The sequence below is a fragment of the Tasmannia lanceolata genome, unplaced genomic scaffold, assembly GCF_043159265.1.
Source record: "Tasmannia lanceolata isolate RefF3 unplaced genomic scaffold, GAP_Taslan_0.1 ptg000008l, whole genome shotgun sequence".
NCBI lineage: Eukaryota > Viridiplantae > Streptophyta > Magnoliopsida > Canellales > Winteraceae > Tasmannia > Tasmannia lanceolata.
This window is the reverse complement of record NW_027518685.1, coordinates 11,436,340-11,450,673: the sequence shown is the minus strand read 5'-3', so window position 1 is coordinate 11,450,673 and position 14,334 is coordinate 11,436,340. Positions and strand designations below refer to the sequence as shown.

General features: G+C 37.2%; 1 pseudogene across 1 annotated transcript; it reads right to left on the bottom strand.

The window, feature by feature from the left end:
- Positions 1-813: 813 nt before the first annotated feature.
- LOC143882905 (APO protein 3, mitochondrial-like) lies at positions 814-6,316 on the bottom strand (annotated as a pseudogene). Its single transcript, XR_013252324.1, has 3 exons — positions 5,560-6,316; positions 5,012-5,429; positions 814-1,626 (listed from the first exon to the last, which is right to left on the bottom strand). The product of XR_013252324.1 is annotated as an APO protein 3, mitochondrial-like (transcript).
- Positions 6,317-14,334: the final 8,018 nt, after the last annotated feature.

The following is a 14,334-nucleotide window of genomic DNA, read 5'->3' as shown; positions in this document are numbered from 1 at the left end:
CTACCCTGGAAAAAAAAAAAATACTCCCAAGAACCAAAAATGTTGCATAAGAATTTTTTTCTTCCCAACAGTTCAAGAAACTAAACAAAGCATTTTTTTTCCCCACCATAGTCCGGTCAACCAAACATGGGATTTTTATTTTACCGGGATACTTCCAGGGAGGTTTTTTTTTTCCACCAATCTCCCAGGGAGTTTTTTGGTCCACAGAAATCCCAAGAACCAAAAAAATTCCTGCAACAAAACGGAGCAGAATGTACACTTAATAGGGCATTTAATTGTCAAAGAAACCTTTACAAAGAAAGTGGGAGCCAGCCTCCACTTCAAAGATTGAGAGGCTGGCTCCCGGGGAAGAAGAGGGGTGAAAAATAAGCTTCTAGATGACCGTGGGAGCCAGCCTCAACTTCAACAAAGAAAGTGGTGGGTCATACTCACCACCACAGTTTGATACGTGGACAGGTCATTCACGGGGTTCTCTTCTGAAGTTCTAATAAATGCGCTGGGTGTCCTGTGTTGACTCGGACGAGCTGCAGGACTGAATGACCCCCGAGTTATATATATCAGCAGCGATAGTGGTATGCAGAATGGCAAAAGACATGTAGAACGAGGGGCTTCAAAGATTGAACATTGTTTCTTCTTTGGGTATTTCAAAGATGGGATTTGCTAGCGTCCATGGCAATAGGCATTTGGGTATTTCACAAATGCACACTAATAAGTAGTGGGCCACCACATAGATAGGTCATAGCTCAAAAATACCTTACCAACAAAGGTATTTGGTAACTAGCTGCAAATGGAAGGTTTTGACAGACTAAGCAAAAAAAAGATTAATGGTCCCACATCCAAATGCCATTGAAAGAAAAAAATTGGACCCACATACAAAGGGTGAAAATAATTAAGCGGACAATTAAGAACATCTAATTAACATATATTTACTCATCCATGGTATGGCCCACTAGATGAAGGGCCCAAAACACTACGATCTGAACCATCTTTGGGGCTTGCATGAAAAAGAGTTGACTGGGCAAGTAGTTGTATCGAGCCTACAGCCAGCTGAAATTAGATGGGTGCTACACTGCTACTCTGATCACCACTACAGGTAAGAAATGAATGCCAATATCATCCAAACTGGCAGTTGTCCCCATTGGAAGCTGATATTCAAATACATTTGTTTTGGGACTATTCACACGTTTCATTAACAATCATTCTTAGAATGGACTTTGGAATTCCCATTGAGTTGTATGAACCAGTGGAGTCTGAAATGAAGAAAAGGGGTGTATGGTATCAAAGAAAGCGAAAAGTATCAGCCCCCTTACCCTCTTCAAACTCTCTTCCCCAAATTCTCAATCACCCCATCTCATCTACCTTCACCATCCCACCTGTACAAGATCTCCTCTTTCACACTTGTAGGCAACAGCTCTGAAAGAATCTACCAATTCATAGTCAATAGTCGCATCCTGCCATGCATGCTGTCCGTCCCTTAACTGGTGCTTGTATGCTTGGCATATCCTCGCCCTGTGGCCCTTGGGCCCCTCTGAACAGTATCCGCACGTTTGACTGCGTATTTCTCCATGAGATTTAAGGTCCCTGACTGCATTGTCTTCCATGCTTTCATGCCTCGCACAGCTAAACCTGCAAGTGTGCAACAATATGCGATAAAAAGCTTGAAAAATTATTTATATTGAGGATCAGATGCATAGACAATTACCAAGCAAAGAAGGATGATCTGATCCAAACCCATTTGTATTACTGAAAGTATTGTAAGTACGAAGAACCAAATAGCCAATGTAATAGAACCAAGAAAGAACAACAGGCATGAGACACAGACAAAGTGGTCACCAGTTTGCCACATTAAGAGAGAAATAACCTGAGTTGGCTATTAATTTGCTAAATCATTGCAGTTTGTGGATGGTTAGAGAAAATTTGATAAGCTACAGTTTAATTCATTGAGAACAGTAGAACTCTCATATAGTAGGCATCTGGTTAAAACACCTTTACTATTGTTGTTGAAACAGCCATGGCTGAATAACACTCTCATTCAGTTCGATTAGAAATACATCTGGAAAGTTCCAACACAGAAATGGGTCTTTTTAAAATAAAAAATAAAAAATACAGTTAGGAAAAAATCACTGCTATGAGAGAATTGAGGAGGACGATAGGAAAGGCTAAACTGCACATAAGCAAGCACATGATTAATAGGAGGAACATTATTTTTCCTTCAGACTACTAAATAAGAGAAGGGGATTTGTGCTAATACCAACAGTCTAAGCAACCCAAACAACCAAATAAAAAATAGATCCAACCAGCATGAATCTAGCCCATCAAAGTTCCCACCACCAATTCCTCCTTTCTCTTGGCCCATTCTATCAATCCACCTAGCTGGCTTAGTTTTAATCAAAGGCTGTACTCTTGGTTCTATCAAGAGAAGGATGCATGAATATTGAAACCACATGCTGCACCAAAATGCCATCACATCATTTAAAAGCCCTTCTGCATTCTCTGAAAGCTCCATTTTCACGATCGAAAACTCCTTCTACATTTCAACTTAAATCCAAACATTGCATGCAATATGTTACCATGGGGAGAAATCATAATGTTAATCTTTGATGTTTCCGTATTGCTTGTTAAAAATACTGGTAAAATTCACTTTGTTTGCAAACACATATCCAGGCACCACAGAATGAAATAGTTGGCATCACCTCAAGTGATTGATGCATAAATTATATTGTATTCATACAGATATATGTTACAAATAAGTAACATCTCATGAAAACTAAAAATAAAAAGATAAGCATGAAAAAGTCAAAAGAACAGGCATATAAATTAGCAAAAGAAGGTGCGGAAACAGATGAGTTGGTTATACTCCCGATGGACTGGGCAGGGGAGATGAGGGTAAATTAGGGGATTGAATTCAAAGTCCCCAATCTCTCTGCATGTGGGCTTCTTTCTGGAGTTTCATCAGGCTGCAGGCAATCGAGCCACTGTGTAGCAGAGGGTGGAGCTCTAGGAGATTCGGAGGGACAAGGGTATACCAAAGGCAAAGCAGTATAACAGGACTGTTGGGTTGGGCAGTGTATCAGTGTTTTAACAAGCGGAAGCGGCGCAGAATGCGGCCATAGAAAATCCTAGTCGACTCGGCACAACGCGGTTGAGTACTTGATTGATGCGGCTGAGTGCTCAGTTGACTCGGTCATAATTTGGGAGATGTAAAGGAGTTTTTATTGACTCTGTAAGGATAAACATGGAATGTAGTGGCAAAACGCGGAATGAGGCAAGGTAAAAGGGAGTCGACTCGGGGGAGTCCACGATGACGCAAGAGAGTTTTAAAACTATGAGCGTATGTACATAAGGGACTAAGTAATTGCTGTTACACCAGTGGGATTACTCGTCCCCATGATGTAATCTGCTTATAGTTTGTTAATAAAATCGTTACTTTTCAAAAAAAGAATGAATGAATTCGAGATTACACGAAGAAATCAAAGATTGAATGAAGTTCGAGATTACCCCTTATTTGAAACAAAAAGGATGCAGGAGTCAATCGAGAAGAAAATAAGCTATTTTTATGGCCCAAGGTAATCTATTAACATTGCCTGAATCCAAGGTGGGAGTGGTACAAGTAGGAAAAATTGATTTCACATAGGTTAGTCAAATAAAACACATTGACATCTCTAGAGAAATAGTGGTAACTATTAAGCACATCCTATTGTCATATTTGCACACACCAGAAAAAGAGGAAAGACGGATTAAAATCAAAATCTGTTAGAACAGCATCATTTGTCCTCTTGAGTTCCAAAACCAATAGAAAAAAGTTCCACTAGGATTCACTTCAATGGTTCAACCTTATCAGTTCTAAATGAGTTCCAAAAATATTCGATAACTTCTCCTACAAATTGTCCTTAAATATCTGAAGACTCTGAAGTCTGAACCCATATATCTTAGCAGTCAGAATTCTAATTTCTCTTTACATGGTTTAGGGACACATCAGAAACCTTCGCATTCTTATTTCCTTCCTAATCGATGACAATTAGGTTTCATCCAATGTTCAAAAGCAGAATGATCAGACTCCAACCCCATTAGAGCTGACCCAGCTTGGCTAAAAAGTGAGATTGGGAAAGGTTTCTGATGAAATCTATCATCTTTGGGTATCATCTTTGGCTAAAAACTCCGATTCTAAAAAGATGATAGAATCGTATTCTTATTTCCTTCCTAATAGATTTCAAGCTGACCCAGCTTGGATTCTGGATGAGATTCGGGACTTAGTAAGATTCCTACACCCTCAATTACAACATCGGAGGAGAACTGCGAACTCCTTGGCAGATACTCTGGCAAAAGAGGGGGTGAACGTTCCTATCACTCAGAGATGGGGGCTTCAACTTTATGAACAATTTTATGTAATTCCCTTTGGGGACCTCTTGTCCCCTCTTTGTAATGTTCGTTGATGCATTTAATAAAGTTACTTTTCAAAAAAGAAAAGAAAAGAAAACAGTCTTCAAAGTTGAGTCATACTATTGGAGGCTTATTTGAAGATGGTGAAAAGCTTTCCTAGATTTACTGAGTGGTATGATATCAAATAATGAAATAAATCTCTCATACTTTGTTTAGAGATGATTTTTGGTTGGACTTCTCCATTTCAGCCTTAATATACTCCATCATCAGTTATGCATGGCCAAAAGATTTCCAGTTCCGTCAGTTGCAAGTTTCTCTTAAAAGATCCAGTCATTTAACAAATAAAGGGAGTTCCCGTCACTTTCTTCGGCCTCAATCCATATATTTCAATCTTTGGATTTTGGATATAAAATCCATCTTCAGTCATGTGCGACCAGAGGCCTTATATTCATGAAAAGATCAGGAACTGGAAACGCAAAAGGCAACATCTTCAAACTAAGAACTAGAGGTCAGCTATTTTCTTTCTTTCTTTCTTTTTTGAATGGTGGCTATTTTATTAAAGAAACTACTATTTTCAACCCTTCTGCAGATCAAAATAAAAAGGGGGGAATAATTCACGTAGGAGACAAACCTTGCATATCATCAGAGGCAGAGGACTCAGAGTTGTCGTCCCTTGGACTCTTGCTCCTCTCCCAAAACCCAAATGGTTGGATACCCTTTCCGCATGTGGATACCTCCGTTCGAAATCTATCATCTTCCCAGCAATGTTGTATACGGGAAAGGCCCTTCTCCTCGTTGGATACTCGGGAATGTCCACACTCGCTTGAATGCAAAGTTCTACAATTCCCGGGATGCGGTCAACCTGAAGTCGCTCTTCATGTGAAACTGCCCTTCCCAACCTGTCATATAGATGAAAGGATTCCACAAGAGGGAGAACATGTTCAACACCACCTTTAACCCAATTATGCTCTTTGCTAGATGGACTCCCGGCAATGTTGCACGTGTGGATTCTATGTGGGAAAGGCCCCACATGAACTTCTCCACACAAGCTACATGAGAACAAACCCGATATCAAATTAGAATCTGAACTAGTAGCAAGTAATGTTTTAGAAAGAAATCAAGACTAATCAAATTTGATATTTAGAATTGCACTTGGAAATCGCATACCCTCAGCTTTACCTGCATAAATGAACAGGGATGCTCTCGACAATCCTTGAAACACAATAAAAAAGCTCGAATCTGGCAGCGTAAGCCTCATGTGCAACTGGGACTAGTTTCTTCACTAACAATCCATTTTCAGGGGGGGTGCAAAATAATCTCGCGCACCTCCTGCCTCATTTCTGTCTCCAGTCTTGCTCTACGTTTGAGTTCATTGACACCAGTTACAAATGGCTTTCTTTCCGAGTTTTGAAGCTTTCTCGGTAGCTCTGCATATTTAGGTGCCTCGACTAAACTAGTAAAAAATGAGGCTCGATGATTAGCGATTCTACAAATGAATCTAGTGCAAAAGTTTTGTAGAATTATCTCGCTATGGCTAACGAAGTTTCGAGTTCGTGTTGGTAACATCTTTTTCAATTGTGGCCGTTAATCTGAATACTCTGGGAGACATTTGGATGAAGTTTATTAGAACTATAATTGAATTTCTATCAGAACCCAAGCATCATTTGAAAGATAAACATCAACTACACGAACGAATCACCAAAGCTCAAATCCCAAGCTCCTACACAATAATATTTCAGTTATCCAAGATCAAGAACTCTAAAATCTCAAAATCTCAAAAATCTACAAGTAAATCATCAGCTTTTCACTAAAAGAAATGAAATTAAAGACAAGGAGAGGAAGTAAATTAATCTCAAATCAAGGAAACCCTAAATCTGCAATCGATATTTAGATTCATAGAAAGGAAACCCTAAATTAAGGGTGTTCGGATGCATGGAAATTTTATTTTTTTTCAAAATATGGAAATAGAATCAGATCATTCTAATTATAGGAAATCTATGACATAGTCACCATAAAAAAAAATCACCATAAACAAGAACTTGAACTCCAACAATAGCAGAAATTCAAAACTAACATCTAAAACTGAGAATTGGTTTACCAAGAACCAAACTCCCAATTTTACCAAGAATCAGTTTAGGACTCGAAATCAATTATCAAAATCCAAAATAAACAGGGCTTAAACTTCTAAGCTCCTATCTAATCCTGTATTCCTCTTTAGTGATTCGAACCATAGCAGAACTATCTTTTCAATAATGGATTTAAGTCCACAACTTTGATGGTTTTAGCATACGGGCAACCAGAGTAGGACATGGAATCGATTGGGAACTCAATGAAAATATCAGGTAGAGATCTCCATATATAAGAAGATAACAAATGGAAAGAATTCCAAAGTTCAGTGAGGGATCTCCATATATACAAGTAGGTCTTTAGTTACTGCATAATAATGTCACTGAGCTACACTACCCAACATGATTCTTGAGAATTGTTGAATGAAGCAAATGAATGACTATTGCATTTTAGATTATACTACAAATATCGGTACTCGACTGAGTATTCCATTTTAAAACATAAAGCATACTCCAATTACCCCCATTTATTCTAGAATGCTTTTTAAGTGCAAGTCAATATCATCTACTAATTATCTTCCTCAGATTAAGTCCATATTTCTCAAATCTGAATTTTAAGAGAACAACTTGAATATATAAAGACCGAATTATACATAGAAGTAGAGAGAAGCAAAGGATAAAGCCAGGACAGAAAGAAAAGTGCTTCTTGATAATAATGCTCTGTTAAAATGAAAAACCCAAATAAGAACTCACAACCCAAAAAGAAAAATGGAAACCAAAATCAAGGAACCAAAAATCAAAATCAGGGTTTTAAACACAGACAGAAAAAAATAGTTTCTAACACAGTGGAACAAAACCCTTCCTTTTCAGATGAAAGCCCTCATAAATTAGGGTTTTAAACAGACGAAATAAAAAAATAGCTGGAGAATTTGGTCCCAGTAAGAAACAATCATCTTCCTCATTCTTGGAGGTCACGACGACCTTTCTTATTACATTGAAAAATCTAAAACGTTGAATAGAAGAAAACTTTCTTGAAATTCATAGAAGGATGTTGTTCTAATTGTGTAAGATATGTTCTAGGTTTGGGATGGGAGTAGTAGTGCTTTTGTTTGGTTTTCTTAGTTCCATGAAATATCTTTAATCTCTCCCTCCCTTTGTTCTCTCCTCACTACATTGGTATGAGTTTGGAGTATGGACATAGGGGTTTTTGGCTACCTTTTGCCCATGCCGTTTGCATTGCCGGAATTAAGCTCTGGAATCTGCATATGATTCTGATTCCGCACGATTCTAGCATTTCACATTTGGTTTCAAAAAGAGGAATCATGGAGACGGAATTGACACGCCAGGGCAAATTAAAGGGGGAAAATGATGGTGTCTGTTTCCCGCCCCAAGAGATGGTATTCTGATTCTACCCGGAATGGAAATTTTAATATGATTTTTTTGAATTAAAATTTTAAATTTATATTTTAATTTTAGTTCTCGTTCCATTCAAGGGAGAACTGGAATAGGAATCAGAATATGATGTCCCTTTCGATATTGGATATTAGTGGAATCAAGAACTGGAATTGGGATATGATTCCTTCCGACCCCTTTGGAATTGTCATGATCTGATTCTGATTCCACCCAATTCTGACGTTTGGTTCAAAAAAATGAATCGCGATCAAGAGGCCAGAATTGACATTGGAGCGGAATTACAAGGATAAAATTCAAGAATTTGTTTCCTATACCAATAAGTCGTATTCTGAGTTCACCCCGGAATCGAGTTTTTATTAGGAATTTTTGTAATTAAAATTTTTCTCATTCCGTTTAAGAGAGAATCCGAAAAGAAATCAGAATATGATGTTAATTCGGAGAAAACCCAAACGCAGCCTTAAGGGCACGTTTGGCCACCATGATATTTTTTTTTTTCACGATAAGTCAGTGCCTCCTAAGTGGAGATGATGGTGAAGTGGCTAAAACCTAGGAAACAGAAAACAAGTAAGAGTCGATCGGATTTTGAGTAGAGTTTTTTGTTTCCTGATTTTTAGCCCCTTTTCACCACTTGGAGATGCTAGTTTCATGTATTGTATTTCCCGGTTTTTAGCCACTTCACCCGTCCAAACCCTCTCTCACCACTTGGAGGCGCCAGTTTATTATGAAAAAAATTCCTGATAGCCAAACATGCCCTGAAGTTAGGTTTAATCCTAAGATTCTATAACGTAGATCTTAAGCCTAAGTCCTTAATGATTCATTTTCATATATGATCGATAATGTTGAATTTAACATAATGTTCTGTTAACAAAAAGGGAGATGATATTCCCCCTCCCCGGATGGTTTATTTATGTGAGAATGGTTCCCTCCTTGAGGATAAATTCACCCCTATAATGTTTTTCTTTTTCATTTAAACTCAACGGAAACGGTTCAGGGAATCTAGACCTTTTAATCTGCTTAAATATGTTTGCCCAACAAATGAACGGTTTAGATCATCCTATGAAGCGGGCCCATTATACTTTCTAAAAAATACTAGACCTTTTTATTTGGTAGGAAAAAAATACCAAACTTCAAATGCACTCAACATATAAAATCTCATTACCACTAATCAAACCAACTTAATACATAAATGTAAAAACAATCCAAGTTTTGTCAAATACAAACATTTTACAACGGGAAATGATTTCAGCGCTCCAATGTTTTGAAAAACATGCGCTCACTTGTTTCTCTATCTGGTTAGGTTTTCCAGATGGGTTAGTAGTTAATTGCTATCACCTTGGTATGGTGCGGTATTTTATTTTGGAGCCATGTCGTCTAGATGACAAGTATTTGTTGTCTGTGCGGGATAGTGTAGTATTTAAAGTGATGCCCTAGGATATTACGGTTCTCAAAAAGCACTTAAAAAGCTCTTTAAACCCTTTAAATACTAGACGACAAACAAGTGGAGCGCATGTTTATCAAAACACTTGAGTGCAGAAATCATTTTCCTTTACAACTTATAGATATCCATTCAATGTGCATAAAATAGGTGTCTCATGTGAAGAGTGGGCCCTTAAATGACTATTGGCTTGTGGAAATGACACATGGCATAGTCGAACTCTCTTTTATTCTTTAGCCATTGCGGATTAGGAGAATTGAAATTGAAGGGCTTAAGTGTAATATAAATGAATATTAAGGGCTAATGCTTACAGTCCAAAATTCGCTCACAAAATGTACGTGAAGGCATTCAAAGGCAACAATACATCAGCGTCATCTCTTCAGAGGTCTAATCCGACAAAGTATTGAATGACATTATAAATGCATTCCGGTTAGGTGGTCTAATGGGGTGCTCTTGTATCTGGGTTTTGCAAAGTAGCCCTTCAGTTTAGCATTCCTCTATATTTAATGGCCAATACATTAAAAAAACCAAGGTGAAAGAGACCAAGTGTTTCAATAGTCAATACACTAACACTAAGAAAGCAAACAAAATAAGAGACAATACACTAAGAAAACAAACACAAAAAACCAAACAAGATAAGAGAAAATACAAGAAAAATAGAAACAAAGAATCAAACTCCTCATGGGGGACGTCAAAGAAGAAAATAAACAAGGCCCATATATGAGAATCGAATGCTAGACTCTTCAGTAGCCAATTAAAAAGGAAAAGACAAGGTAAGTTTGTCTCATTATTAAGACAGGTTGGATAAAATATCAGTAGCCAAAAAAAAAAAAAAACGCACCATCTGCAGACACGATCCATGCAAAAAAAATGTATTTTTTATGACTAATGTGTTTGTGGAGCCCACCACTTGGACCTCTGGTCTCATATGGCACGTGTTTGTGGGCCCCATTAGATGACTTTACATGGTCTCGGCCCCATCACATGGACCGATCCATAAGAAAGGTGGGATCACCTTTCTTCTTGGTGGGATCACTCTACTAGCAGAAGTTGCAGAGCCCACACAGAATGCCCAGTGACTAAAACACTAATTAGGTGTACATGTATGCTCAGGCATGCCTATTAGTGGGGCCCGGGCTAAGGGCCTAATGGTCAAGAAAATCAATAGGGCCCACACGTATACTAAGTAATAAACGATGTGATATATTGGCCCCCTTTTATTCCCCAAGCCACCCCCTTAAGTGTATTTATGGCTACTCTTTTTACACACTAAAGGGTGGCCCGGGAAGCAAAGGGAATGGATCCCAATAAGATTTCATATAAGACCAACTGTGACCCACATATAGATAAACCAAATACCTTATAAATGTGAGTTTCTTTATAGATATTAAATATCTTATAATGTAAATTTCTCTTTAGCTAATATACACATAATAGATGTTTATTTGTGGTCATGGTTATAAAGTCTGTTCCTCTATGCCAAAGACACCTGAATGTCAAACAATGAAGGAAGAAAGACAGGATAGAAACACATATATTGGTTAGGTGTTCTAAGCCACAAATTTTGACCTCCAAGGAGATTAAAAAAAATGAAGAATGTTTGTGAAAAGTTTGACAAAATTTCAGAAAACCATATAATTTTTAATATTTACTATATATATGCTACTGATATTGACACTTCCATGTTTTAACAATTGCACAAACTAAGCTATCTTTTCCTTTTTTTTTTAATTGGCTTCCAAGAGCTTCTTGGGAGTTGTAGTAACCTATGATAGCTGTTATAAATAATAAAAGACAAGCTGAGTTAGTGCAATTATCAAAACATGGTAGTGCCACCATCAGTACTCTATACACACACTTATTTTTCTGAATAAAACACAACAAAAGGCATGAAATAGTTGTTGAGTGCATGTGTTTAAGAGATTAATATGAGATTTCAATTTTCCATTTAGAATTTCTCACAAGATTGGTAAATAATATATGAAGAATTGATGATTTTTCATCGAATTTGTTAGGGGTCTTTTAAAGTTTAAAATAAGGATAAAAATTTGGGATTTTTTTCAAGAATTTTTAAATTACGTGGGGAAATTTTTACTATACTTATTATAGCTGTTAAATACCTTACCTTATAACCTCCAGCTCTACTTTTCCGTCGTAAAACATAAAAGCACATGGAGAAAAGTACTGAATGTGGGCTAATGTTTGGAGAAATTACGGATTGTGGGCACCTTTTAAAACAAGAACAAAAAACTGGCTAATCTTCAAAATCGGGTCGGAAAAAGACCCTGATACCCTTCTGACCTCAATAGAAACGTCATTAACTTCCTTTTTCATTATTGCCCACTAAATTGGCGCATTACACGAGGCTTCTTTTGGTTTCTTCTGAATGTGTATTTGAACCGACAGAATCTTGGGTTCATTTATATCTTGGCCGTCGGAAATAACTAGAGATGGATGGATACTTGACACGTGTTGGAAAACTTTTTGGGAAACTTTTTGGAACGCTGACAATCCAAAGTCAATCATTATCTTTTCTCACTTCTCTTTTAGCTTAGAAAGGTAACGCTATTGAATATGTCTCTTTTGGCTTAGAAACTTTTCACTTCTCTTTTGGTACTCACTTCTCTTTTGGCTTATAACGGTAACGTTATTGAATACGTCTCTTTTGGTTTAGAACGACGACGTTATTGAATATTTTATTATTTCTCACGTCTCTTTTGACTAAGAACGCCGCCAGAATATTAAGAGGTACGCCGGCGGATATAGGGTGTACGCTGGCGGAATTCAGGGGTACGCCGGCGTAAATAATGATGACCAAAAGAGAATGACAAAGATTATAAGCCAAAAGTGAGTACGCCGGTGGAAATAATAGAGTACGGCGGCGTAAATAATGGGTACCAAAAGAGAAGGGAAAAGATTCTAAGCCAAAAGTAGGTATGCCGGCGGAAATAATGGGTACGCCGGCGGCGGAAATAATGAGGACCAAAAGAGAAGGGAAAAGATTCTAAGCCAAAAGTGCGTACGCCAGCAGCAGAAATAATGAGGACCAAAAGAGAAGGAAAAAGATTCTCAGCCAAAAGTGAGTATGCCGGCGGAAATAATGGGGTACGCCGGCGGAAATAATGGGTACGCCAGTGGCGGAAATAATGATTATCAAAAGAGAAGGAAAAAGATTCTAAGCCAAAAGTGGGTACGCTGGCGGAAATAATGGGTACGCCGGCGGAAATAATGAGGAACAAAAGATAAGGGAAAAGATTCTAAGACAAAATTGGGTACGCCGACGGAAATAATGGGGACCAAAAAGAGAAGGGAAAAGATTCTAAGCCAAAAGAGAGGTATTCAAGAGAAGTGAGAAAAAATAACAGCATCATTCCAAAAAGTATTGAATAACGTCAGCGTTCCAAAATTTTTTCTAAAACATGTCAAGCATCCATCCATCTCTAGTTATTTCCGGTGGCTAAGATAGAAACAAACCCAAGATTCTGTCGGTTCAAATACACATTCAAACGAACCAAAAGAAGCCTCCTGAAGAGCGCCAATTTAATAGACAATAATGAAAAAAGAGGACTCTGTCGATGTCAGAAGGGTATCACGGACGACTAGATCATTTTCTCAAGCACATATGTTCCGGGGAAAAATATATTCCAAAATGGAATTCCATTCTGAAATTAAAGATAGAAGTGACAATGACGGACGACTAGATCATTTTCATTGTGTTTTTTTATGTTTGGAAGGACCCGGGCTATCACGGTCTCACCCAGTCACACTTGTTTTATAGCGCACGTGACACGATAGAAGATCCCCTTTTGCCCTATTTTCAATAGAGATTTCTGTGCGCTTTTTTATTATAAAGTTTTAAATAACCTGGGGTCCATCCATGTTTGTCGTTTGTATATGATATATATTAAATGCCCTATACTATACTATATATAGTGGGAAAATTTAGGTGGCCACCAAGATTATTTAAAACCTTATCTTTAGTACTTATACTGTATGTAATGGAAAAAATTGGGTAGCCACATGAGATGATTTCTGTTAATAGTGTCGTTCGGTTTGCTTGTCACAGTACAGAATTTTCAACTATAAGTTATCAATATCTATAGAGACAAATAGTTACTACTGATACTGGCAATGGTATGTTTTGATAATGGGACTAACTCACCTTGTCTTTTATAATTTAATCAGCTGTTGAGAGCTTTTTGGGAATGGTAATAGCTTTTGACAACTTGTTAAATAATGAAAGGCAAGGTGAGCAAGTCCAATTATCAAAACGTTGTAGTGCCAATATCAGGAGCCGTATATATATATATATATATATATATATATATATATATATATATATATATATATATATACACACGAGACATTTGATAGCTATCCAGAAATTTATGTTTAACAGATTAAAATTATGCACATGACTGAAGCCGATTTAGAGAGCTTTTGGGGAATTGTAATAGCTTTTGACGACTTATTAAATAATAAAAGACAATGTGAGCTAGTCCCATTATCAAAACATTGTGGTGCCAATATCAGTAGGCATATGGTTATATGAGACATTTTATAGCTATACAAAATTTACATTTAACAGATTAAAATTAGGCTATTGATGTTGGCACTACCATGTTATAATAATTGCCCAAACTCAGCTTTTTTTAAAACAGCTGTCAAAGCCTATTACAATTCCAATAATTGCCCAAACTCAGCTTGTCTTTTAAAAAAAAAAAAACAGATGTCAAAGGTTATTACAATTCCCCAAAAGGTCTCATTAGCTAATTAAAAATAAAAGACAAGCTAATTTTGTGCAATTATTAAAACACGTTAGTGCCGATATCAGTAGCCTAAAATTATGCATAAAATTGATCCCAATTTAGAGAGCTTCTTGGGAGTTGTAATTTATTTTGACAATTTATTAAACAAAAAAGACAATGTGAGTTAGTCCCATTATCAAAACATTGTAGTGCCAATATGACTAGAGTAGCCATATAGTTACGAGACATTTGATAGCTATACAGAAATTTACATTTGACAGGTTAAAACTTA